This window comes from Urocitellus parryii, chromosome Y (genome assembly GCF_045843805.1).
Source record: "Urocitellus parryii isolate mUroPar1 chromosome Y, mUroPar1.hap1, whole genome shotgun sequence".
Classification (NCBI taxonomy): domain Eukaryota; kingdom Metazoa; phylum Chordata; class Mammalia; order Rodentia; family Sciuridae; genus Urocitellus; species Urocitellus parryii.
The window spans coordinates 17368878-17395588 of NC_135548.1; the positions used below are offsets into that span (position 1 = coordinate 17368878).

General features: G+C 37.0%; 1 pseudogene; it reads right to left on the bottom strand.

Annotated features, from left to right (window-relative positions):
• The window catches only part of LOC144250951 (E3 SUMO-protein ligase ZBED1-like), a 54862-nt pseudogene extending 32267 nt beyond the window's left edge, over positions 1 to 22595 (bottom strand).
• Positions 22596 to 26711: the final 4116 nt, after the last annotated feature.

The following is a 26711-nucleotide window of genomic DNA, read 5'->3' on the forward strand; positions in this document are numbered from 1 at the left end:
TTATTGGTCAGGATTGGAGCTCAGGAATCTTTAAAGTTAGTCCAGCATTCAGTGCCAACCATCTTCCAATCTTCTTGACTAATAATAACAAAGGTTAAGAGTGTGGAATCTCTGCTCTTGCTTTATAGGGCCACTGTGGACACACGCTGAGCATAGCCATGTGCCTTTGAGGCTCTGACAATCATGTGGAAAGGCAGACTCTGAAGACATGGGCAGTCATCACTACCTGGGAGACTGGGGAGACCCAGAGCACTTGCTCACTGAGCTTTTCTGTCTGGTTCTCTAACTCACTTTCCTGGAGACAGATTATCAGCCTCTGTCAGTGTCCCAGAGATGTGAGCTCTGTGGTCACACACTTATAGGCTTTGTGTGCACACACAATCAACTACGAGAGGCATGTATAGGAAACATGTTGCTGGCCAGCTGTGTATTTCTGGTTGTCTTTCTTTCTTAATTTTTACCTCTGTTATGTCCCATTCAAATGTCCAACATGTTACTTTTCTTATCTCCCTTTCTGTCTGTGCATACCACATCTTAGTCCATCTCTCACTTTGAGTACTGAACATCTTATTTGTTTCCTTTTTATAAATCTCAGCTCCAGAGATCAGATTGCTGAATGCATTTCTCCCTCTGTACAGGGAGCTCTCCCTCTGGCTGCCTTTTTTGCCTTTTCTGTCTGAGCACAAACATCAACTCCTCAGAGAGTCCTCTCTCACCAGCTTGTGCTGCGTGTCACCCTCTCGTATGCCACTTCCATCCGTGCTTGGCTTGGATGTCTTATTTTCTTCTCAGTGTTGAGCACCAACTCAGCGATTGCAGTTGTGTATTTGTTTGTTTCGTTTGCATTCTTTGCGTCGGGATGCAAGCATGTATCCTAGAACAGAAGCATCTATTCTTACACATCCCAGTGTCAAAATTGTGCTTGGTTTGAAATAGATATTCAAAAATCTTTTGTTGAACTAAAGTGAAGTGAAGATGAACTTTTGAAATTAGCTGGTTCTATGTCATGGGGGTGTAGGGCAGCAACAAAACCCGGGACAAGCCCTCCTGTTGGCTGTCAGTCATAGATGTCTGGTAAGTGAAGGACACTCATGCAGTGACTCCTTTCTCCTGACATCCTTGCCAGCATTTCTGCTCTCTTGATGTAACTGAGTAATCCTCAGATGTTAAATTAAGCTCATTTATATCCATACCAATCAAAGAGTGGTTTTCTTTTTCTAGGATGGGGGAGTTTCCTCTAAAAGGTTTTATCAAAAATGCATGCTTTCACTCACTGACTGCTAATCCCCCCTCTGCTTAGCTTCTCAGCTTTTCTGGAAAAGCTTCTCTCCTTCCCCTGATCTGCCTGTACTGGAAACTTACAATTATCAAAGAATCTCCTGTGATTCTCTTTGAGAGACTAGAGAGATCACAACTTCTTACATGTCTCCACAGATGCTTGGATGGGTTTCCAACTTGTCTCCCTGGGTCCCTTGTGCTAGATTCAATCTAGTTTTCTTATCTTCTTATCCCCAACTCCACACTGCTTCATTCCCCAGCCCAATCTTACCATGTACTCACTTCCTATTATTTGCAGGCTCTCCTAAAATGTTTCCTGATCCTTGTCTGCATGCCCAAGCCCCCCGTTCATTCAATCCTTGGCCCGTCACCACCCTAGAGGATGTACCTACCTCTCCTTATTCCAAATTTCTTCCTCATCCACAAATCTTTACTCAAAACAACTTCTTGTGAGGGGGCTTTCCTGACTCACTCTCTCTGGTTCTTAGTACCTAATTCCAGACATCCCTTTGATGAATCTGTCTGTCTGCACACAGCTGTATCTATAGGACTCAAATGTGTCCAGATGTGAGTAGGTATCAGATTTTGGGTTCCCACTTAAACTTCATGCTTGGTGGAATTTCTTCCAGGTAAGAAACTAATTTTTTCTGGGCCTGGGAGTGGGCAGGCAATTTGTCTACATTTTATTTAAATAACTTCCTTTTTCTTTCATGGGCATCAGAGTAGAGTATAAATTGGAAGACCATAAATGAGTAACCATCATGATGCCAGGGCTATTTCTCCTTGTCATTCTTGCTGCCCTGGCTCTTGCTTTTCCTCTCCCTAGCCCTTGCCACTTGTCAGGTCAAGAAATAATCCAAGTCAATCAGAAACTCTTCTTTTTGAGGCAGCCCAATCTAGCTTGGAGGAGGAGGCAGAAGAAGGTGGCAGGAGAAAGTAGCTCTGTCCTCAGGGTCTTAGAGCTTATTGGAGAAGGAGAATCAGTAAGCAGACAGAAAGGAAAACACTTAAAAAATGTGAAAGGAAATGGCTTGGAAGCCCAGTATTTGGCTTCTGGATCTTTGTTTCATCCACCATTGACTCTCCTGGCAACTGTCTAGGAATATTTCAGAGTCACTTGGGTAGGGCCTGAGAATGAATCAAACGTCTCTTTTCATAGACCCACTGGGCTGGCCGAGCGCTGCGACGGTCATTCTTCCCATTCCCTTGCCCCTAGGCCAGACCACATCAATTCAGCCTGCCCAGCCAGGGGTATCTCCTGTTTCCAAACCTCACCAGAGACAGATCCTACCCAGCTCTCTGTCTGCTTTTCCTGCCTCAGTGGTTTTGAGCCTCCGTAATGAATGGCTGAGACAGCTGCATTCCTTGGACACCTCTTAGCCCTGCATATTTGTCCCACCTGGGGAGGGAACTCAAGGAAACTTAGAGGCAAAGGCCTCTGTGTGGCAGCCCAGCCATACTCAGCTTTCTCCACTGGGCTTCTCAAATGCATTTTGTCTGGGCTCCAAGGAGGGGAAGTGGTTCCCATTTGCAAGAAGATGAATGCTGGTATTTGACTTACTGCTGTATCAGGGCCCAGAAACCCTGGCAGAGAAGACATCTCTTTAATTTGGAAAAAAAGACTGAATCCCACCTGCCTGTTCAGTTTGAGCACCTCTTTCTCTTCCACCTCCTTTTCTCTTTTCACCTCTCCATGTGGGATTGCAGCCTGTCAGGACAGGCCTTACGGACAGTCCTGTCTCTGCTTGGGGTCCCACAGTTCTGCTCTCCTGATGGATGGAGTGCTGTCAACTGATATTGTTCTGAGCTGCAAACTGGTGCTCTAAAGTGAAGAGGAAGTGGTTTTGGGTGAAGGGGTCATAGTAAATGAAAAGAGAGTTGATCAAAGGCTGAGATTTATGTGCTTTTAAAAGCAGATACCTCTGACAAGTTTTCTGTGTGTCTTTGCTATAGAAAATTCCATTCCTTCCAGACCTCTTACCTGCTGCTCTAAATGCAATAAAAAAGAGGGTGTGATGATTAGTTTTATGAATCACTTTGAATGGGGTCATTAGGTGCCCAGATATTTGGTCAAATATTATTCTGGGAGTTTCTGTGTCAATGTCTCTGGATAAGATTTTAATTGGTAGAGTAAACCTACTGACCTGTGGGTCCTAGGTTGAAAAAGCACCAGAGGCCGCTACACATTCAATTCTACTAGTCTACAATTGGGTATAGAAGACCCCATCACAGTCCTTTCTGTAAAGCCATGAAGAGGCTTCAGAGAAATTCTGCTTGGGTCTGTGGCTTATTTAGAACCACACATCTTGGGAGATGGAAAATGGCAGGAAGCCCCAGAGCAAAGGCCAAGGTCAAGATTATTGTTGGCTTGGATATTATTCCTAATATCACATGCAGACGGAAATCCCAAGTGGCCTCTGTGTATATTTAAGTGGCCTCACACAAGATGAACCTGGAAGCCCAAATCCAGAAACACGTGAAGAATAAAGTGGGCACTAATGAAATTTAAAAAAAAAATATGGGAAAATGAACTTAACTCTGGGGACATTACAATAATAGAGAAACCTGAAAATTGAAAAATAAGTCTATTTAGGATTGTCAAAGACAAACTATAATAAAAGTAAAAAGAAAAATGATGAAATAAAAAATTGTATGCACATAAGAGAATATTTAAAGTAACAGTAGTAAATTGTGATACTACAAAATAAAGTCATCAAGAAGAACTGCTAACAGATGAAATAAACTCTTATCTACAGTTTAGAACTAACACATTAAAAAAAGAAAGAAAAGAAAGAAAATAATGGGTGTGATAATTAACTTTATGTGTTACCTGGGCCACGAGATGCCCAAATATTTGCTCAGATGTTATGCTGGTGATTCTGCGTGGGTATGTTTGGATGAAACTTACATTTTCATTGGTACAGAAAAGCAGATTGCTCTCTACAATGTGAGTGAGCCAATCAGGGTGGATGAAGGCCTGATTGCAACAAGAAGGCCATGCTCTCTCAACTAAGAGGGAATTTTCGGGAAGACTGCCTTCAGACTGCATCTGCATCATTGGCTGTCCTACGCATGCTCAGCCAGACTGCAGACTTGGATTGGACAGTCTCCATCATTGTATGAGACAATGCCTTATTATAAATTTCTTTCGGACTCCCTGTCTCTCAAGAAGACATATATATCTTATTGGTCCTATTTTTTTGTAGAATTCTATTACTATAGGATAACAGAACGTAGGCCCATAACAAAATATGAACACAATAGAAATTATACATACATACATACTTGTAAACATGTGATGGGTAGTTAAGAGTCATGGGGAATGGATTGAGAAGCTTCAAAATGCATCTGATTTAGTTCCAAGAGAAAAAGATACAAAGAATGATATACATTTCCAGTAATGAAGTCATGAGTTCTTAGGTTGAAAGTTCACATCGAGTGCAAATAGAATATATAAAAAGTAAACCCACATTTATTTATGCTATTGTGATGTATAGAAAATGAATAATAAAAATGAATCCATCAGGAGAAAAAAGGTACTGAAAGAAGAATTACATGAGTTAATATCTTGATAGTGCTGAGAAAAAGTCAACCTAGAATTTTATACCCAGCTAATAGTTCAATTGCATGGATGGATTTTTTTTTAAACTAGTCAGCTCTTGTTAGGCATTAAATTGATTCCAGTTTCTCTTTATTCTAATAAACTGTGCTGTTATGAACATTCTTATAGCCAGAGATTTATGCACTCTTAATTATTTCTTTAGTATTAAATCCTAGAAGTTTAATTCTTAGTTTAAAAACTGCCATGGTTCTTGTAGGATTTACCTCACATGCTCTTTAGTAAGACACAGAATATTTAGCTGGCCAAAGTTTGCAGCTTCTCACAATCTGAACTGAGGAAAAGACAAGGAAGGGATTTCTGTCTTCTATTCTCTGGGAAATTTTGTGTGCATTTTTCCCAGCTATGAATTTGAAAAGTACTGAGCCTCTCATATATTTTGGTTGTTCAAAGCCCTATATTTTAGGTATATTTAAAGTAGGCTTCATGAATCACCAGGGATTGGTGTTTTTTATAATTGTGTATGTTTGTATGCATTGCTGGGAATTGAACCTAGGGCCTTGCACATGCTAGGCTAGCACTGTAACACTGAGCTACCTCCCCAGCTCTTTTTATCTTCTTATTTTGAGACAGGAGATTGTTGAGTTGTTGAGGTTGGCCTCAAACTTGCAAACCTCCTGCCTCAGCCTCCCAAGTTCCAGAGATTACTGGTGTGGGTCCAATGCCCAGCTATAATGACAATTTTACCATGACAGTTATATTTGTACATACCCTCATTGTAAGAATGTCTATAATTGTAATCACAGGTGGCAGGGGAGGGAGAAGAACAGAGCAGTCCCTTAGTTCTTCTGAATAGAGATGCTTGTTTTTGATACGCTGAGCACAATAAAATACAGACTAATAGTATTTTACCAGAGAATAGAAAATACTTAAGAGAAGCTGGAGTGCTTTGAGACAACCTTCAATCCATTTACCAAAAGAGCTCATAATGGAATTCTCATTTCAAGGGAGGCCAAACATTAATAAATATTGAGAAAGGGAAGTTAAAAGGACATCAAGTTAATATTTTACTATCCCTTCTTTGATCTTGGAAAGCTTAAAATATTTTTACACACTAATTTCATGCTGTATTGATTCCTCCCTGCCTATTGGCTTATTGGAGCAGACACAAATGCCTCTCTTAACTACAGCTTCCATTTCCATAACACTTTACAACACCAACAGGTATTTATGTATTCACTGGCATCACTTATGGATATCACCACTGTTCTGGAATAATCATTGCTAGTTAAAAACTGGATCAGCAAAACAAGCCAACCCCCCCCAAAAAAAAAAAAACTGGATCAGGTCATTAAAAGCACTGCCATGTTATTGAGTTGGGTCTCAGTCATGTAATAACATCTCTGAGGTGGGTTGTATTGGTTTTGGAGGGAAAAACAAAACATCCTGTACTTCATTGACTCTGCCACATTCAGCTATGTTCAAAATACATTCTGAAGCTGACTGTGTTTCCATTTCTGTTGCTACCATCCTCATCTTGAAAAAATGAAAAGTCTCTATCCCCAACTGCAGTGACCTCTTAACTAACTGTTCTGTTTCCACGCTTTCCTCCCTTCAGTACATTCTGAAGCTGGAAGCCAGAGAGAGCTCCCCAAATGTAAGTCAGGCCATGTCACACTGTCTCCTCCCTCAGAGACAGCCCCTGCATGATGGCTCTTATTTTCCTCACCAGTGCCCTGCCTGCTTGCGCTGATCCATGGAGAAGACAGAGCTGTCACAAGAGGGTCTCCATGAATTGCCAGCACTCATCTGTATCTCCCAACCTCAGTGCCTGGATGCTCTGCCTTCCTGCCTTTTCTGAAGATCACTGTCCCTGATGCTGCCTCAGTCACCCATTCCCTTCTGCACTAAATCTTCCCTCCCACCTAGCGCCCTGGTACCTTTGGATAGCTACCCCTTTCCTCTTGTGCAACATTGATTTTTTTTTTCTTCTGCTGGATCCATTCCTAGCAGCATAAAAACAGGCTGTGATTTCTGTCATTTGAAGAAAAAAAGAAAGAACGGAACAAAATAAAAATAGTTTTTTACCATTTTCTCTTTCCCAGCATCCACTCCATTTCTCTGCTCTCGCTACAGCAAAACCCTGTCCATTCTCCCATTCTTGTTTGAATTCACTGTGGCCAGCCTTGCCCGTATGACTCCACCCACACCCTTCTCCTCAGGGGAGTTCATGACCTCTAAGGTATGAACCTTCAAGGATCAGTTCTCAGTTCTCATCTTAATTGGCCTCTCAGAGCATTAGCTAGTATTGATCAATTCTTCCACCTTGAAACGGTTTCTTCTTGCTGCCAAAAAACACCCTCTCCTCATCCGCTGTGCTCCTGCCTCAGGCTCTCTGTTATGTCTCTGTTCTCACGTCTTGCTCCTCTCTCTCCATCTCTCAGCTCCAGACACCCTGGCATCCTTCCTGTTTCTGCCCTGCCAAGTACATTTCAGCTTTCTGCCCCATGGCTCACTTCCTAGGTGTCTGCATGGATGTCACCCCACCCTTCCTTCAGGCATTGGCTCCAGTGTCACAGATGCCATCTACATCTTTCCTTGTACTTTTCCTCCACAGCATCTCTGGTCCCCTGCCTCACTGTCTGTTTTATTTCATTTATTGCTGGTCTCTGCTGCTAAGCGATAAGTTCCACGCAGGTGGAGATTTTCATCTATGTGTTCCCTGTTGCATCCCCAGTGCCTAGAACAGAGCCTGGTGCATGATAGGAGCTCAAGACATATTTGTTAAATGAACAAATGATGAACTTTCTTGCTATTGTTAGTAATGAACTTGGAGAAAAATTTCAGTGAATTCCTTTGAGTCTTTCACTTTATAGGAAGTTGAAAGATTTTGTAGTTTTCTTATAATTATGTGACTTGAAAAATCAATTTATAAGTGTGGGGACAAAACCAACAAATATTTTGGAAGATAGAATACCTTTCTTTTTCTGCCAGTCTTTCTGTATACACAACTGTCCATTGGGAGTCTGTCCTTGGGTCTGGTTGCTGCAGGAAGGTGCCATTTCTTTGCCAAACTGAATGAAAAGGACAGAATAAAAAAGAAGAAGCCAGAGCTGAGCATGGTGGCACATGCCTATAATCCTAGCAACTCAGCTGAGGCAGAAAAATCGTGAGTTCAAAGCCAGCCTCAGCAAAAGTGAGGTGCTAAGCAACTTAGTGAGACCCTGTCTCTAAATAAAATACAAAATAGGGCTGGGGATGTGGCTCACTGGTCGAGTGCCCCTGAGTTCAATCCCTGGTACCTCCTCCCCACAAAAAAGAAGCAGCTAAGATCTTGTCTCAATGTGGCATTTTTGGTTCCCAAACATCATAAGAGCAGACCTGAGTGGCTACTGTAAATGTACCAATTCCCTCCTGCCCTTCCTTCATGCCTCCCAGCCACACAGGGACCTCACAGCTCCCCACTTCCTATTCCACACATATCAGCACATGGGGGCATGTGCCTCACACCCCCTCCTTGCCTTCTCTCAAGTATTTTTCCTTCAGAAACACCTTCTATCCTAAACCTGCCTGTTGAAGTCCCTTCAAAGCAAACTCACCTCTGCTGCCTTTTCAGTAATTTGCAAGTTGGCCTGGACTCCCTGATGCCCTGTGCTCCAGAGAACAGCAAGCCACAGGGCACCTTCATGTGGCTGCGTCCCTGCACACCTACACATAGTGTGTGCATACCCATCACTAGCTCATTGAGAACAAAGATTGTATCTTACTGTTCTGGTGTTTTCAGCACCAAGAAAATACCTTGGACACTGAAGGTACCTAAGGTAGTTAGAATTGTACACAAGTGGACATAAAGCATTTTTTAAAAAATTAGGTAAAAGATCATTCTTACATATGCCCCTCTTGCTGGGTAATATCCTTCCCATTCTGCTTTGTGACTATTTGTAGCTGCTGCACTTGGTTTAGATATTTTGCAGCAAAGCCCTGTGCCCCATCACACCTCCTCCTTCACCCAGGCAGCAACAGTGAGCTCCTTTTTCTAGTGCTTCCTGCTCACCCAGGGGCCCTGGCATGTGTCTGCTCATCTGATGCAGCAGTGGCCAGGATATTACCCAGGGCTGATGGGGTCATCCTGTTGTTCTTTGGCAAAGAAGGAAACAGGTTAGACAACACACACCATTCTATAGTGTAGAACTGGATATCAACTTCTGCCTTTCTGAAATTCTAGTCTTGGTACTCAGTATAACCAGGCAACTATACCATTGCCAGTTCTTAAGCAGAAACTGTAGAAGAGTAAGTCCCAGGAGTCAAGAAAGAGCTAAAACTACAAGCCAGGGCTGGGAGTGCAGCTCCATGGCTGAGCCTGTGCTTCAAGTATGCACCAAAACAAACAAGAAACCAAAAACTGTGAGTCAATCCATTCATGGTTATTGAGGCTTTTCCTACCACTATTCTCACCTAGCAACACAGACAACTGGGGTGATATTTGGCTGTTGAAACTAATATCAACTCAACCATAGTATTTGTTAGCTAGATTAAGAAAATGCTTTCAGAGGCATTTCTAAGTAAGCACCCAATAAGCAAGTTATTGACTAATGCAGACGGCCCTCAGCGGCATTACTGCCATTGCCAGCAGAGGGGATTAGGCAAAATGGCAAAGGGCCTCCAGCCAAAAAGATCTTGTGGGAAGCCACACTGATGTCTGAGATGCTGGGCCTTGGGTCCCAGAAGAAGGAGGGCTGGCATGATCTTGGCAGCTGAGCTGTGCATAAGCACCTCGGGCTAGAAATATCCATATTGAAGAAATACGTGCTGCAGCTGGGAAGCCCATAACCAGGCTTTCTCCAGAAAGGGAAGATGTGCTCATGGGTAATCATCTTTTTAAAAAGTCTAGCTTATCTCAAATGCATTCGATTAATTGTATACTAAAATGCTCTCTTTGTAAGGATTCCAGATGATGCTGGGAAAAAATGACTGCATTTTTTGAGTGCTATGGAGCAATCCAACAGAGAGATGTGCACAGTGCAGAGGGAAGGAAAGGTGCCCATGAGAGAGCATTTCCCTAGCAGACTTTTCTAACTTCCACCTGTGGGTATTTGCATGCCACAAGGCTGTTCCCTGACCCCATACTTTAAAAATAAATAAGGGCTGCTTTCTAATGCTTTACACACACTTGATTGAAAAACCAAGGGACAAAAGAGATAAATTGTTCTATATGTATTTAGCAGTCCCAAAAGACATAACCAAAGTCGGATACTGAATGAACTTATTAACCTATGAATTGCCTTGAAGTGCACAGTGTCACAGTATGAGTTCCCACAGGTAAACACTCTTTGGAAAACTTTGCCACTAGCCTGAGTCCATGCACAGCTACCCCCGTGACAGAATCCCTGCTAGAAGGGAGATGCACTTGGGAGCTGGCAGATCCAGAGGATGCCTGATGAATGACTCCTCTGTATCAAGATAGGGAAACTCTCTTACATAGCAGCAACAGTACGGATCCATGGTGATTTCTGTTTAAGGGAACTCACTCCCTGTTTGCTCTTATCTGAAATCTGTGTATCAAGTGTGTTCGTGATGATCCACACTAATTGAGGCATTCTTGGCCCCATAGATAGTGTCGTCTGGGGACCACAGCCAAGGTGTACAGTTGGGCTGAGCTGCATTTTTGTGATGGATTTATGTTCTTCGAGCATTTTCAGAAATTTATGCTCACCTGATGCAGCAACACTGACTTTGCTTCCTGCCAGCTCTTTGCTTCATTGTTCTCACTTGTCAAATGAGAATGGGGATTCCACTTTTCCTAGGGGTCTTCAGATAATAGATTATAGACCTAGAACGCTCAATGTGTATGTAATATATTGTTATTGTTGACCATAACTCAAAACTCTGACTTCTTATAAAGGTAATGCAATTATGAACCAAAATTACTGATATTACTTGGTATCCTATAATCATTCTTATATTTTCATTGAGTTGCTATGAAAGCTTCTGGTAATCTATGGGAACTGAGATAGAAACGCAAGTAACTGATACATGGGGTAGAAAGTGGCAAGCGTTTTAAGAGGTAAGTGGGTAACTCTCAATGGGAGTCCAAACAAAAGCATGCTTTTTCCAAGGAGAAGAACCAGAAAAGACTTGATAAATGAGGAAGGCTGGGAATGGGTAAAATTGGAAGGGATGGGGATTCCCAACAGGGAAAACAGTGTAGACTGAACCCATTGGGTAGATTTCTTCAAAACCAAAGGCAATGAGTACCAGTAAACTGGGAAGAAAGATTGGAGTCACAGTATGGGAGGTCTTATATATCCAGCTGAGGAGTATGGACTTGATATCAAGAGGCAAGGATAAGCATGAGAGTGTAGGATAAGAGAGACTGGAGGAAATAGACCAAATGAAAATTGTTAGTGTCTTTAAAATTAATGAGGGCATTTCAGAGAAAGTAGACAGGGGGGTGGGGGTGAGGCAAGAAAGACCCTGAAATGAGACAGGAGTTTGCCTTCAAAAAAATGAAAAACAAAGATGACCTGTGGTAGGAGATGTGGAGATGACCAGGTGGCCATTAGGGCACGAGGCTTTGAAAATATTGCCCTTTCATAGTGTTTCCCAATTTTGAATGATGTTATTTTCTACTTTTCATTATGCTCAAAAGAGCTAAAGATGCAGTCTAGACCTATGAGCCTCAGGAATGACATGATAGGTTACATTGGTAAATCAACGTGGGGCTTCAGTTCTCAGACTTGAAGAGTTGTCCCTGCTTCCAAACACATTTCAAAGAATGGATCTCTGAATTGGTGAATTAAATGATTAGCAGGTGACTATTTGAATAACAAGGAATATTTTTTCCAAAAGCTGTTCTTCAGGTGGTCCTTAGCCATTGAGCATACTGGCCCTGGCTCCCTTAAACTGTGATTTATTTATAGGTGTTTGATAAAACACAGGAACCAACTTATCTCCTGAATCATGGTATTCCTTAGAGCTACATGTTGCTGTGGGCAATATTTTTAAAAAGGCTTATTATATATGTATGGAGTTACCATAGCATAACATGTCTAAGAAATCCAATGAGCACATATTCATTTTATTTTAGTCAACTTTGAGAACTAAAGCTATATTTTTTATTAAACACATTAATGAAAAGCTTAAAATCTGATAATCATTTAGATCACTGCCACTTGCATAGTCTCATAATAAATCAGAGTCCAGAAAGTCTTTTATTATTTTTTTCTTCCAAAGTTTGTGATGAGGTAAATTTTTATAATGTCAACTCAGAAAAACCCAACAATGGCTCCCTCTATGAATCATTAAATGAGGTAAATTATTTTGTTTCCATAACAGTTCCAAATTTTCCCTACAGAATGTTTTTAAAAATCTATCTCTGCTGCCTAAAAGAATGGAAAGCAGAGGCTTGAACAGATTTTTGTACACAAATGTTCGCAACGACATTTATATTAGCCAAAAAGGAGGAACAACCCATCATCTGCAGATAAATGAAAAAAAGTAAGATATCTAGATGTCTAGTTTTTGTTGTTGTTGTTGTTTTGTGTGAGGCAAGCCCTGTACTGCTGAGCCATAGCTCCAGCCCCTGTACATATTTTTATTACTAAAATATCTTCAAATTGTGATGTCTAATTTGAGTGTGCTATCTGGTATCTGACATATATATATATATATATATATATATATATATATATATATATATATATATAAATTTTAAACTATAAAAATAACAAAAAATGCAACCTATGGCTCTGAAGCCTAGAGCAAGAGAGAGAGAGAGAGAGAGAGAGAGAGAGAGAGAGAGAGAGAGAGAGAGAGAATGAGAGAGAGAGAGAGAGATTGATTCAGCATAGTGATGGAAAGTTCTAGCCAGAACCACTGGGCAAGAAAAGGAGGCAATAGGCACCTAGACTTAAAAAGAAGGAGATGAACATTCTCTATTTACAGAGAACACAATTTTATTTTTATAAAATTCTAAAAAATCCACAAAAAATATTAAAAATCAATCAATAAAGTTTCAGAACATAAAGTCAACACACAGAAGTTTAGAGAATTTCTATACCCTAATAGGAAACTGAAAGAGTTAACAACAAAGCAATCACATTTATAATGGACACAAAAGAAAATATGTAGAAGTAAATTTAAGAAGGCAAAAGTCATCACACTGAAATTCATAAAACATTGGTGAAAGAAGCTGAAGAAGACAAATAAATTGAAATATATTCTGTATTCATGGATTAGAAAATTTACTAGTGTTAAAATTTTTATACTGACCAAAGTAATTTACAGATTTAAAGAAAACCCTATCAAAATCCTGATGACATTTTCACAGAAATATTTTTAAAAATTCTAAAATTCGTGCAGATTCATAAAAGACCAAGAATAGTGAAAATAATCTTGAAAAAAATGAACAAAGCTGGAGGCATTAAACTACCTGACATCAAAACATAGTATAAAGCTTTAGGCACACAAATAGCATGGTACTGGCACAAAATAGATGATGAATGGACCAATAGAATGGAATAGATAGCTCATAAATAAACCCAGGGACTTAGAGCCAACATTTTTTGACAAAGGTGGTAAGAACACTTAATGGAACAAGGACAATTTCTGCACTAAGAGATGTTCGTACACCAGATATCACGTGAAGAAGAATGCAATTGTACTTGCATTCTTATCTCACAAAAAGATCCACTCAAAATAGGTTAAGACCTTAAACATAATACCTAAAACTATAAAACCGATAGCAGAAAACACAGTGGAAAATCTCCAAAGGTAATAAAATTTAAAAAATGGAAAAATGGAATTACAACAAACTAAAACTCTCTACAGACGAAGAAACAATCAACAAAATGAACAGACAACCTATGGAATGAAAGAAGTTTGTCATTCTCACATCTGTTAATATAAAAATATATCCACATAACTTAGTAGCAAGGATCTGAATAGATATTTCTCAAAAGAAGGGACATAAGTGGACAATAGGCATATAAAAAATGCTCAACATGAGTCATTAGAGAAAAATGCATTTTTAAACCACAATGAGATATCACTTTTATTCTTGATAGTATACCTGTTATGGAGCAGATAATGAATGTTATAGAAGATGTGGGGAAAAAAATCTTTTGCACACTTTTGGTGTATAATGTAAATTAATATAGCCATTATTCAATCTGATCAAAATCCCAATGGCATTCCTCATAGAACTAGATAAAGCAATCATGAAATTTATCTGGAAGGATAAGAGACCCAAAATAGCTAAAGCAATCCTTAGCATGAAGACTGAAGCAGGTGGCATCACTTTACCAGACATTAAACTATATTACAGAGTAATAGTAACAAAAACAGTATGGTATTGGTACCATAATAGACTAGTAGAATAATGGTACACAATAGAGGGCACAGAGACTAACTCACAAAATTACAATTATTTTTATATTAGATTCAGGTGCCAAAAACATTCACTGGAGAAAAGATAGCAACTTCAATAAATGGTGCTTGGAAAACTGGAAATCCATATGCAACAAAAAAAATTAAATCCCTATCTCTCACCATGCACAAAACTTAACTCAAAATGGATCAAAGACATAGGAATTAAACCAGAGATTCTGTTTCTAACAAAAGAAAAAGTAGGCCCTTATCTTCATCATGTGGGATTAGGCCCCAACTTCCTTAATGAGACTTCTATAGCACAAGAATTAAAACCAAGAATCAAAAATGCGATGGAATCAAACTAAGAAGTTTTTTCTCAGCAAAAGAAAAAATCTGTGAATTTAACAGAGCCCACATTCTGGAAGCAAATTTTTAATCCTCACACATTGGATAAAGCACTCATCTCTAAGGTATATAAAGAACTCAAAAAGCTAAGCACTGAAAAAACAAATAACCCAATCAACAAATGGGCCAAGGACCTGAACAGACACTTCTCAGAAGAGGATATACAATCAACCAACAAATATATGAAAAAATGCTTATCATCTCTAGCAATCAGAGAAATGCAAATCCAAACTATTCTAAGATATCATCTCACTCCAGTCAGAATGGCATCTATTATGAAGACAATCAATACAAATAACAATAAGTGTTGGTGAGGATGTGGGTGAAAATGTACATTCATACATTCCTGGTGGAACTGCAAATTGGAACATCCAATATGAAAAACAGTATGGAGATTTCTTGGAAATCTGGGAATGGAGCCACCATTTGACCCAGGTATCCCTTTCTTTGGCCTATACCCAAAGGACTTTAAAACAGCATACTATAGGGTCACAGCCACATCAATGTTCATAGTAGCACAGTTCACAATAGCTAAACTGTGGAGCAAATCTAGATGCTCTTTAGTGGATGAATGGATAACAAAAATGTGGCATATATACACAATGGAATTTTACTCAGCATTAAAAGAGAATAAAATCATGTCATTAGCATGTAAATGGATGCAGTTGGAGAAGATAATTCTAAGGGAAGTTAGCCAATCCCCCCAAAACAAATGCTGAGTGTTTTATCTAATATAAGGAGGCTAACTCAGAGCAGGGTAGGAATGGGGAGCATGGGAGGATTAGATAAATTCTAGGTAGGGAAGAGGGTGGGAGGGAAACGGAGGGGGCAGAAGATTAGCAAGGGTAGTGAAATGTGATGGACATCATTATCCAAAGTATATGTATGAAGACTCAAATTAGGTGTCAACATACTTTATATATAAATAGATATGAAAAATTGTGGTATATATGTGTAATAAGAATTGTAATGCCAAAAAATACAAGGAAGTACATGCATAAAGGCATGAATTGGTGTGAACATATTCTATATACAAAGATATGAAAAATTGCATTCTATATGTGTAATAAGAATTGTAATGCATTCCACTGTCATTTATTTAAAAAAATAAAATCAACAAAACTGAAAAATATAGAATGAAAAATTTTCAACCAATTACAAAATAAGACTAACAAATGATCCAACAATCTGTTTCTTGGTTATATATCCAGAGGAAATCAAATCAGGATGTCTAAGCATCTGCACTCTTATGTTCACAAAGCCAAGATATGTGATCAATTTATTCTTTATCAAAGGATAAATGAATAAAGAAGATGTGGTATATGTAGGCTATAGAAAACTATTAAGCTTTTTAAAAGAAGGCAATCAGGGGTCTGGTTGTGGCTCAGTAATAGAATGCTTGCCTAACATGTGAGGCACTGGATTCAATCCTCAGCACCATATAAAAATAAGTAAATAAAATAAACGTATTGTGTCCATCTGCACTATTTTTTTAAAAAGAAGTAAATTTATCCTTTATGAGAACATAGATGAGGCTGGAAGACACTACACTAAGTGTAATAAGCTAGACACAAAAAAAGTTATTTCCTGATGTCTCTTATACATGGGATTTAAGAAGTCTGTAATCAGAAGCAGAAAAGAGAATGATTGTTACCAGGAACTGGAAAGTAAGTGTTGGGGGATATTAGTCATTGTGTAGAGAATCTTCATAAGAGATAGGGAGAAGGAATAGGTTCAAGAACTCTATTGTACAACATGGTGACTATAGTTAATAACAACATATTGCATTTTTGACAATTGGCAACAGTACTTTTAAAATGATCTCAACACAAAAAATAAGAATGTGAATTATATACATGATTATTTTGATTTAGTCATTCCATGATGAATACATTCCTGATAAATATGTATGTCTTTTGTCTTTATTGCAAATAATTGCAATAAAAGAGAACACAGACATTTTATGAATCCAATGGTAGGCAGGAAAAACATCATACATAAAAGGATAATAAAGACAAACAACCTGATAGAAATATTTCTAAATTCATTAGTATTTCAATATATGTGCATATAAGAAATTACATAATCAAAACACAAAATCTGATAAACTAAGGTAATCATAATAAAAAGCTACTTATATGGAATAAAATACAGTCCTATTACATACAGGATCGATGAACCTGAAATAAAACCACAGAGGGAGGCTGAAAATAAGAGAAAAACAGTAAAAAATATGAAGTATAAAAGTATCAAGTTAAAAAATACACCACTGTAGCCATTTTAATATGGAGAAAAAAACACTTCAGGCAAAAACTTTTAAGGTAAAGTGAGAAGCTCAACAGTTATAAAAGAACAAGTTTCCAGGAAACTGTAAATCATAAACCTGTGTGTATCTAATTATAGATTGTTCTAGTACATGTTGCAGATTCATCTAAAGTGTGTATACTAAGAGGGTAACATACAATTTTCTCAAGTACACATAGACATTTACAGAACACCTGGGGAAACATTCTCTTCAAACTTCAGTTTTCTTTTCAGGAAAAAGATAGTATTCATAATATTATTGAAATTTTAAATAATTGATGCATATAAAGCACTTAGTACTGTTTCTGATGCATAGTAGGAATTAGTTATCATCATCACCATTCCTGTTAAACACACGAAAAACTGGCCTACTTGTATATTCTCCCCTTTGAGCAAGATGTTTAAATATGCTCATGTTTAAATATAAATGAAAATCCGAGACCAAAATACTTCTTAAAAAAGATCCATTCTCATGAAGGTGTCTTTTCCACTAGAATTAGTTTGCTTTATTGGTTTGATGAAATTCATCTTGCTATGTCAGGCATGATCATCTCCATTCTCCCTCCAATGTGAACTCTCTGAGCAGGTATGAGATATTTACGAGGTAATAGTATTCAGCAAATATTCCTTGGAATAATAATCTATCCTGGACCATGGCTCTTCCTCAGGCTCTGTTTGTTCCTGTTTGTACACCCAAAGCTGATTCCCATGGCCAGCTGTGTTTCAAGAACCAACTATGCAAAGAATGGTTCTTTCTGTATGATGACTCAGTTTATTGCATTGGCTTCAGAATAAAGATTCCAATATAGGTGCAAGATGCAGGAAAAAGGGGCATTTATTGCTGAATGGACAATACACACAAGGCTTGGGAGGGCTTTTCTTATTGTTTGTTTTTATTATAGTTTTTTAATTGAAATGTAACAAAAATAGAGAATGCTTACATCAGAATTGTTCAATGAATATTCAAAACATGCATATACCTGTGTAAGCAACATGCAAAGATAGGAAATTGAACATTCCAGCACCCTCAGATGCCTTCTCATTACTTCCTCCAAATAAAATACGGTTATGGTTTGGATATGAGTTATTCCCCAAAAGCGCATGTGTGAGACAATGCAAGAAGGTTCAGAGGAGAAATGATTGGGTTATGAAAGTCTTAACCCAATCAGTGAATTAATTTTCTGATATGGATTAACTGAGTGGTGACTGAAGGCAGGTAGAGTGTGGCTGTAGGAGGTGGGCATTTGGGATATATATTTGTATCTGGAAAGTGGAGACCTCTCTCTGATTTCTGATCAGCACATGAGCTTATTCCCTCTGCTAGCATGATGTCCTGCCTCATTCTGAGCCCTAAGGAATGGAGCCTGGTGTCTATGGGCTGAGACTTCCCAAACTGGGAACCCCCAAATAAACTTTTCTTCCCCTAAAATTGTTCTGGTCAGATTTTTTAGTTGCAGCAGTAAAAGAGCTGACTAAAACAAATTACTTTCTCTTCTAACAGAATGGATCAGTTCTGCTAGTTTTTGATGTTAGTAAAATGGAATCATATGGCGTGAGCTATTTGTGATTATTTAGTATTCCTTTGAACATTAGTATGTTTGTGAATTTCATGTAAATGTTCACATGAACATACTTGTAGTTTTCCATTGTCATTGCTACATACTATTGCAGTGTGTGAATATAGCAAAAATGTGTTCATTTTTAACTTAATGGCCATATGGAGAGCTTCTTGTTTGATGCTGTCACAAACAGTACTGTTATAAATGTTCTTGCACATCTCTTTTGGAGAACACATAAATACATTGCTCTTCAGACTGTGTGTCTATATGAAACATTTGGGTCACAGGTGTACCATGTGCCACTTTAGCTGATACCACCAGACAGTGTTCTAAAGCTGCTACAATCACACTCCCTCTTAGTGTATGGATGCTCCAGTTGCTATTTTCTTGAATTTCTGTAGTTTTATTTTGACATTAATACAGAATCATTTAAACGTTTTGGGGATGTGTATATCTCAAAGTCCTTTAAGTGCTAATAATGATTTTGAGCACTTTTTCATTAATTATTTGGATATCCTCTGTGTGGGATGCCCCTATTCACCTTTAATTCAGAGACCTTACTAAAGTCATATTTTAATATTTTTAGATATTCTACTAAATATTTCTTATAACTTCTATGGGTAATAATTTATTTTCTCGGTGTAAAATATTTATTTTTATTTGTTTTTTAAAAATATTTATTTCTTTGTTTTAGGTGAACACAATATTTTATTTTATATTTTTTGTGGTGCTGAGGATTGAACCCCATACCTCATGCATACTAGGTGGTCACTACCACTGAACCACAGTACCAGCCCTTTATTTACTTGTTTTTATAAGGGATTGAACTCAGGGATGCTTAACCATTGAGACACATCTCAAGCCATTTTTTATTTTTCATTTTTAGACAGGGTCTTGCAAAGTTGCTTAGTGCCTTGCTAAGTTGCTGAGGCTGGCCTCAAACTTGCAATTCTCCTGCCTCAACCTCCTGAGCAGCCTGGATTACAAGTGTGCACCACCATACCCCGATCAATGTAAAAGTTTTTTTGTGTAAATTAAGCCTCTCTTCATTTCATAAACACATACCTCATTGAAATTCTTCTCATCTACCATAACAGCCTAAATCTTATGAAATGCCAGCAGGTACATAGGGAAACAGAGGAGGAATAAAAATTGTCATAAATTCAAGAAACTAATTTTCTAAATTTGAGTTACTTTTCATTTATAATACATATTCACAATTACCAAACTATATCTAGATAGTACCATGTTGTCTTGATTCTTACTAAAATTACATTGTTTAGATCTTTCTTTGAATAATCTACAAAGCACATAAAAATAAAAATTAATAAATATTGCATTGGAAATCTAGGGAGATGAAAGAACAAAGTGCTAAGACAAAAGTGATCATGGCATTACTGGGTATCTCTTTCTTAAGGAGAAGGAAACTAGAGTTTGCTGAATATTTGACAGAGCAGCATATATTGCTTGGATTAACCTACTAACAAAAATTATAAAAGCTGAAGAAAATCCAAGCCAAAAAAAAAATGATAAAGGTGGCACCGGAGAAAATTCAAAGGAATGCATTCTTTAAAGAGTAAGAGTAAGATCCACATTTTTTACAACTTTGCACTGAGGACACTTGATAGTTATACCATGTTATGAATAAATGCAATCCAAACAAAATAGGTTGTCTGCACAGAGGAGTTATAAATAGGAGTTCAACAGAGAGCAGCTGCACAGAGTCAAAAGCCACATAGGAAAGAACAAGGAATCTGTATACGAATTTGTTGCTAGTCAGGGATGTCATCTGATATACTCAAATCTAAGATGCAAGATTAGTAGAAGGCATAGAGTGAAAGACTAAATATATAAGCATAGATTTTTGCATCTGCCTAGTGCTGGGAAGCAGATGGCTATTCAAGATACACAAATTTGGGGTGACTTAAAAAAACTCAGACTTTTAGTTATGACATCAGAAGGACAAGGATTAAAATGATCTAATAGTATCTCTCTGCCTGTCAGAATAAAAACAACCCACAACCTTTCCTTTTTGTTTTTCCAGAAATATAGCAGCACGTAGAGTTTCCTCAATTAAATTTTTAAAAATTTATCCTGATTTGTTCATAGTGATGACAGAATGCAATTCATTTCATATTTCAAACATAACACAATTTTTAAAGACAGTCATTGTACACAATGTATTTTCACACCATTCATGTCTTAATAGTTTCACACCATTCATGTCTTAATAGTTTCACACCATACATATCTTAAGAGTTTCTCCAAAATTTTCTACACAATGTGGAAACTGATAAAAAAAAATGCAAATCCTGATATATAACAGAAACAATTTAATGAGAACCAAGAAAAATAACCGACTATAAAAAGAGACCCTGTGTGATTCACTTATTGGAGCTTTCAGATAGGAACTTTAAAATAACTATTATTAATATATTCAATAGAACAGAGGATAAAAATTTTGAGCAGAGGCCTAGAATTCATAAAAAGAGTAAAACTGAACCTCTATAAATGAGACATAAAATAATTGAAATTAAATTTTCAGTTGATGGGGTTAATATCAGTATTGAAACCATGGGAAAGGATTTGTGACTTGTTGTTCTTTTTTTTTTTTCCCCCGAATTACAATTTTAGCTTTTATTCAAGGAAGAATATACCATTTTTATCCTAAACCAAATACAACAGTAGTGAAATTTGTACATAATATGTGGTTAATAAATATCAAGTAAGGGAATGTATTAATATACTCCATAAATAATCCCCCAATTTTTTCAATATAAATACTTCAACAACTCATACCTTACACATGGTATCTGTGTAACAAATTACTATACAAAATCCAGTATTTAAAAATATAACAACAATCTTTTTTTTTGTGGAAAATACATGATAGACTTAAATTTGAGTAAAGCAAAATGTTCTTTCATGCTGTGCTCTAACCTCTTACTTGGGATACTTCTTTGATAAAGGAATAGAATCTAATAACACATTTTGTCAGAAACTGAATTCTTCAGAGTTAGACATAGTAAGAGTATCATAACAGGGCTCAATAGGGGTCTGTCAGAAAAACCCATACTAAGGCAAGGTGATCAATTTTCTCTCAATAAATAAATGAAATTATTCCCTGCAAATCCTTCAATGGACAAGGTGTAGCTACAGCTCATAATATTCAATAAGTACTTAATGAGCACAGACTGCGTAATAGACCAAGAACCAGCAAACTTTTTCTGTAAAGAGCCAAATGGTAAATATTTAGGCTTTGCAGACCATATGGTCTCAATGGTAACTACTCAAGTCAGCTGCTGTACCCCCAAACCGCCACAGTCAATATACAAACAAATGAGCATGGCTAGGTTCCCATAAAACTGTCTTTACGCACATAGAAACCTGAATTTCCTGTAATTTTCACATGACACAAAGCATTCTATATTTTTATTTTTTAAGGTGGACAAAATACCTTTAGTTTTATTTATTTTTTTGTTTATTTTTATATGGTACTGAGAATCAAACCCAGTGCCTCGCACATACAAGGCAGGCACTCCAACACTGAGCCACACCCGCAGCTCCAGTATTCTTCTTTTGATTTTGTTTTTCATCGAAAAATGTAAAAACCAGTCTTAACTTGCAGGCCATATCAAAATATATAATGGGCTGAATGTGGCCCATGGTTTGCCAACCCCTGAACTGGGAATATAGTTCAGTGGCAGAACACTTGCCTAACATGCATGAGGCCTTGGGTTAAATCCCCAGCACAGAAATTTTTCATTTAGTGCACCCACAACCTGCTTTAGCCTTCTAAAACTCAAGACACAAATTTCTTATTCTTTATTTAACATAATCTTGAATATTAAATATTCAAAGTCAAATATTTTCTGCACTCTGAAGGGCTCCCTGCACCTCTGGGTCAAGCCCCTGGCCCTGAGGTCTCTGGTGAGAATGGAGCAGCTAGTCTGCACCGCCTGCAATTCCGGGAGCTCCTCATTGCCCTCCAACGCCCCGCTGAGGGTCTGTGCCCGGGAATGGCGCGCGGAGCTGCGCGGCCTGGCGGCTGGGGAGCGCAGCCCCGGTGGTCCTCCAGTCAGCCACAGAGCCAGGGCAGGCTCTAGCCCCTTCAGATCCATGGGCGCCTTGCTCCTCCTCGCGCGCAGCACAGCCAGAAGGTGAGTGCGTGAGGGGATTGGGAATAGGGGTGGTGCCGCAGGGGAGGCTCCGGGGTGGGGGTCGGAGGCGGCGGCAGGGCAGTGCCTCAGGCCCCAGGCCCTGTGCTCCCAGCGCTTTCAGTTTGCCCCGCCTGGCAAGCGGCTTGCGCAAGGCGGCTATGCCAGCGGGCCCACTGAAGCAGTGTGCTTAGCAACCGCCCTGGGACGCGGATTCTCTAGCTCTGCAGCAGCGCTGGGGGCATCGCACCCTTGCAGGCCGCCTGCAGCCCGCCGGCAGTCCCGCCCGCTGAAAATTTCCATACTGCCACACAGAAAGAAGAAAGGATGCAACATACAGACACACACACACACACACACACACACACAAACAAACACACTAAATTAAAATGAATGCGGGAAGTTGCAAAAAAAAAAAATTCTAATCAGAGTTTCAGATTAAAAGGAGAAAAAAAATGATGAACCAGAAGAATTATTAAAAAGAACTTGTGGAGAATTTTCTAAATATGTTGATACATCAACATGGGTTCATGATAGCCAAAGCAAAATAAATAAATAGAAACTCACTTTTAGTCACATTCTATTTAAACTGAAGAAAAATAAAACACTATGAAAAAAATATAAAATCTGTACCAGTAAATAAGACACATCACTATTAGGGGGATAGCAATAAGAATATTGCTGACTTGACTAAGAGACTATGGAAGATAAGACAATAGTAGTAATATATTTAAAGTAATGAAGGAAAGAAAAACTCAACCTAGAATTCTATATCTTGCCAAAATATCCTTAAAAAATGAATGCAAACATTTTAGACCAACAAAATAAAAGCAAAACAAAAAAACCAAACCTTAGGGAATGCTGCAGAAAAGAAAAAAAAGAGCAGTCCAAAAGACCAATCTAAATAAATATTAATTATATTACAGTGCATAGGTTAAAATGTATGTAAAGATAAACTGTTAAGATTATTGCAAAGAACAACTAAAATAGATTTGACCTATTATAAATTTCTTGCAGTATAAGGGAAGTGTCCAATCACTTAAAATCAAAATTAAATATCTAAAACATTTAAAAATGTGTTTTAACAGGATCTGTGATTATAACATTGATCAGCTATAAAGAAGTTTAAACTTTTGCAAACACACAGAGACAGAATTATGTTTCATGAAGTGGCAAAATAAATTATTTTTTTCATTTTATACATTTTGTTAAAAAAAAAGTATGCGGCAGACACCCAAGGAGATATTTCACAAAACAAATTAGTATCTCAAATTAAGCCACCAAAGGATTGTTGGGAATGTACAAGATGCCGTTAACAATGGCAAAGATCAATTGATTCAAAATTGAACAATTTCGAGTTTTTGAAGTTTCAGATAAATGTGCATGATATAAAACATTGCACAATTAACATTTTGTAAGACAAAACCACCTTAATACTTAAAGAAAAATTAGTCATAGATGGACTCAAAAATTTTATTTTATTATCCTTATGTGGTGCTGAGGATCTCACCAGTTCCTCACTTGTGCTAGGTGAGTGCTCTAACCTTGAGCCACAAGCCCAGCCACAAGCACCTTACTATTTTAAAAAGATATCAATTTATATACCCAAACCACAAATTTGTATCATTAGTTTTTGAATACTTTAAATTTTAAAAGAAGGATTTCACATAGATACAAAATAACTAATTTCCCCCCTCACATTGTAGACATCAATTTTCCATTTCTTTGGTCAAAACTAAAAGTTCACTTTCCTTTCCAAGCAGATACCTGAAGTTTCTCAACTGCTCTTTTCTGCTGTGTGATGCATATCAAAATATCTGTGCTTCAATTTCTATGAAAATATTATTTCTATGGTTATTAAAATGAATGCATGTGGGGGTGGTAGAAGACATGAATCACCCATTTATTAGTTTTTTGAACTGTAGGAAGAAATTGAAGATAGTGATTTTGTGTTCTTTTCCAGTGCTCACTGGTTGAATCATGGGAAAGTTTTACAGATTTCCTAGATTTTTAACTTCAATTCAAAATTGTTTTAAAACAATTCTTTTTTGTTTTAAAACAAAAAAAATACTTGCTAATTATTTAATAATACAAAACAAAATTGACAATGACTTATTTTTACTTACTAATATCACAATGCATGCAAGTGAATTAAATTTGAAGTTCCAATGGAAGAGCTTACTTGTGACATAAGGGAATTGAAATAAGAATTTATGTGGAAATTGAAATTTTTCATTATACAAATCAGCAATATGATTTTATAGGTTATTCTAAACATAAATACAAAATACTTGTTATTAACAGCATTATGAAAATTGATTTCAAAACCTATAAGAAAAGATTGAAAGTTGTATTTTTGAAACTCATAAAGTCATCTTTCAATTTGCAAAATATTTTTTAAAAAGTATATAAAGTATATAATACATAATAATAATACTTTGACTCAAGATTTAGTGAATTTGCTTACCTTGAATGGCAGGATTTTTGCTTCAAACTCAAATCAACTCAGAAAATTTCAACCAGTTTTGTCAATGTAAGTGAGAAAATTAAAGAAAGATAATTATTTAGAAGTTAATTAAGTTACTGGAAAATTTTAAAGTATATTTTGAGCATCTTAGGTATACAAATATATTTTTTTCAAGTGACATAATATGAAATCAATTTAGATCAAATAACTCAGATGAAAATTTAGCATTATATTGAGGTACACTAAAAGTATAAAATTCATTCTGGACTTTGAAGACTGTATGAACATAATTCAAAGTAGTTCATATATAATGTTGAATAATTACAGTAATGATAACATTTTATGTAAATTGTTTCAAATAAAATATATTATTAAATCAATTCATTTTTTCAGTCTTTTTAAATATTGCCACTGATATTTTAAAATTTCACATGTAGCTTATATTATAATTCTGTTGCACAGTGTTGATATAATTATTTTTGTGACAATATTAAAGGACTGAAATTAATTGATTTGCAGACATATCTTCACCCAGCCATTGAATAATATACTATTTCCTCCAGTGTTCATGAAATGTCTATCAAAATAAAATATATTCTGGGCCAAAAACTCACTCTCAATGTATATCCACATACTCAATCATATAAGGATTTCTTTCACACTGACCACACTGGAATTAAGCTAGAAATCAACACTGGAAGGTAATTGGGGAATCCCCACATGCTTGACTGTTGACTGTTATACACATCAAAGACCAATGGGTCAAAGAGTGAAGCACAAAATAAATTAGAACATAGTTTTAACCAAATAAAAAACATTACATCAAAACTTGTGAGATATAGCCAAAGTAGTCTTTAAAGGGATATTTGTTCCATAACATATATTGGGAAAATAAAAGGTTGAAAATCAGTGATTTAATATTTCTCAGGAAGTCAAAAGAACAACATAGATCAAAGCCAAAGAAAGATTGATGGAGATAAGAGAATAATCAATGGAAATTAAAAATACACCAATAACAGAAGAAACAGAAAACCAAAGTTAATTTTTAAAAATAGAGATTAATATAATTTATAAACCACTGGTAAAAATGATTTTTTAAAAAGATAAAACTTGTGTGGCATACCATAAAAGGACACTTAATTTAATATTATTTATTTTAAAAGAACATTTTAAATCACATTATGTCAATTCATTTAGCTAACATGGAAACACCCCTTGAAAAGCACAACAAGACTGACAAAAGAAGAAAGAAAAATCTGAAGCACTTTATAAATGTTAAATAAATTTAATCTGTATTTACACAACATATACATTTAACTATTCACGACATGGTACTCCAAAAATATGTACATTTTTAATGTGTTAAACACATTTGATAAACAATTAAATTTAAAAATAAGCTTTTACACAAAGAATAGTACCAGTTCAGATCTCTTTAAATCATTCAACCTTATTCAACACAATTAATGATTGAAAGATAATACTTTATTAAAATTCAAAAACTTTGATAATCAAAATATACCCTTTGAAATTGAAAACGCAAGTCACAGACTGGAAAGAAATATTTGCAATACAAACAACAAAACTTGCACATCCAAAACATTAAGTCCTCT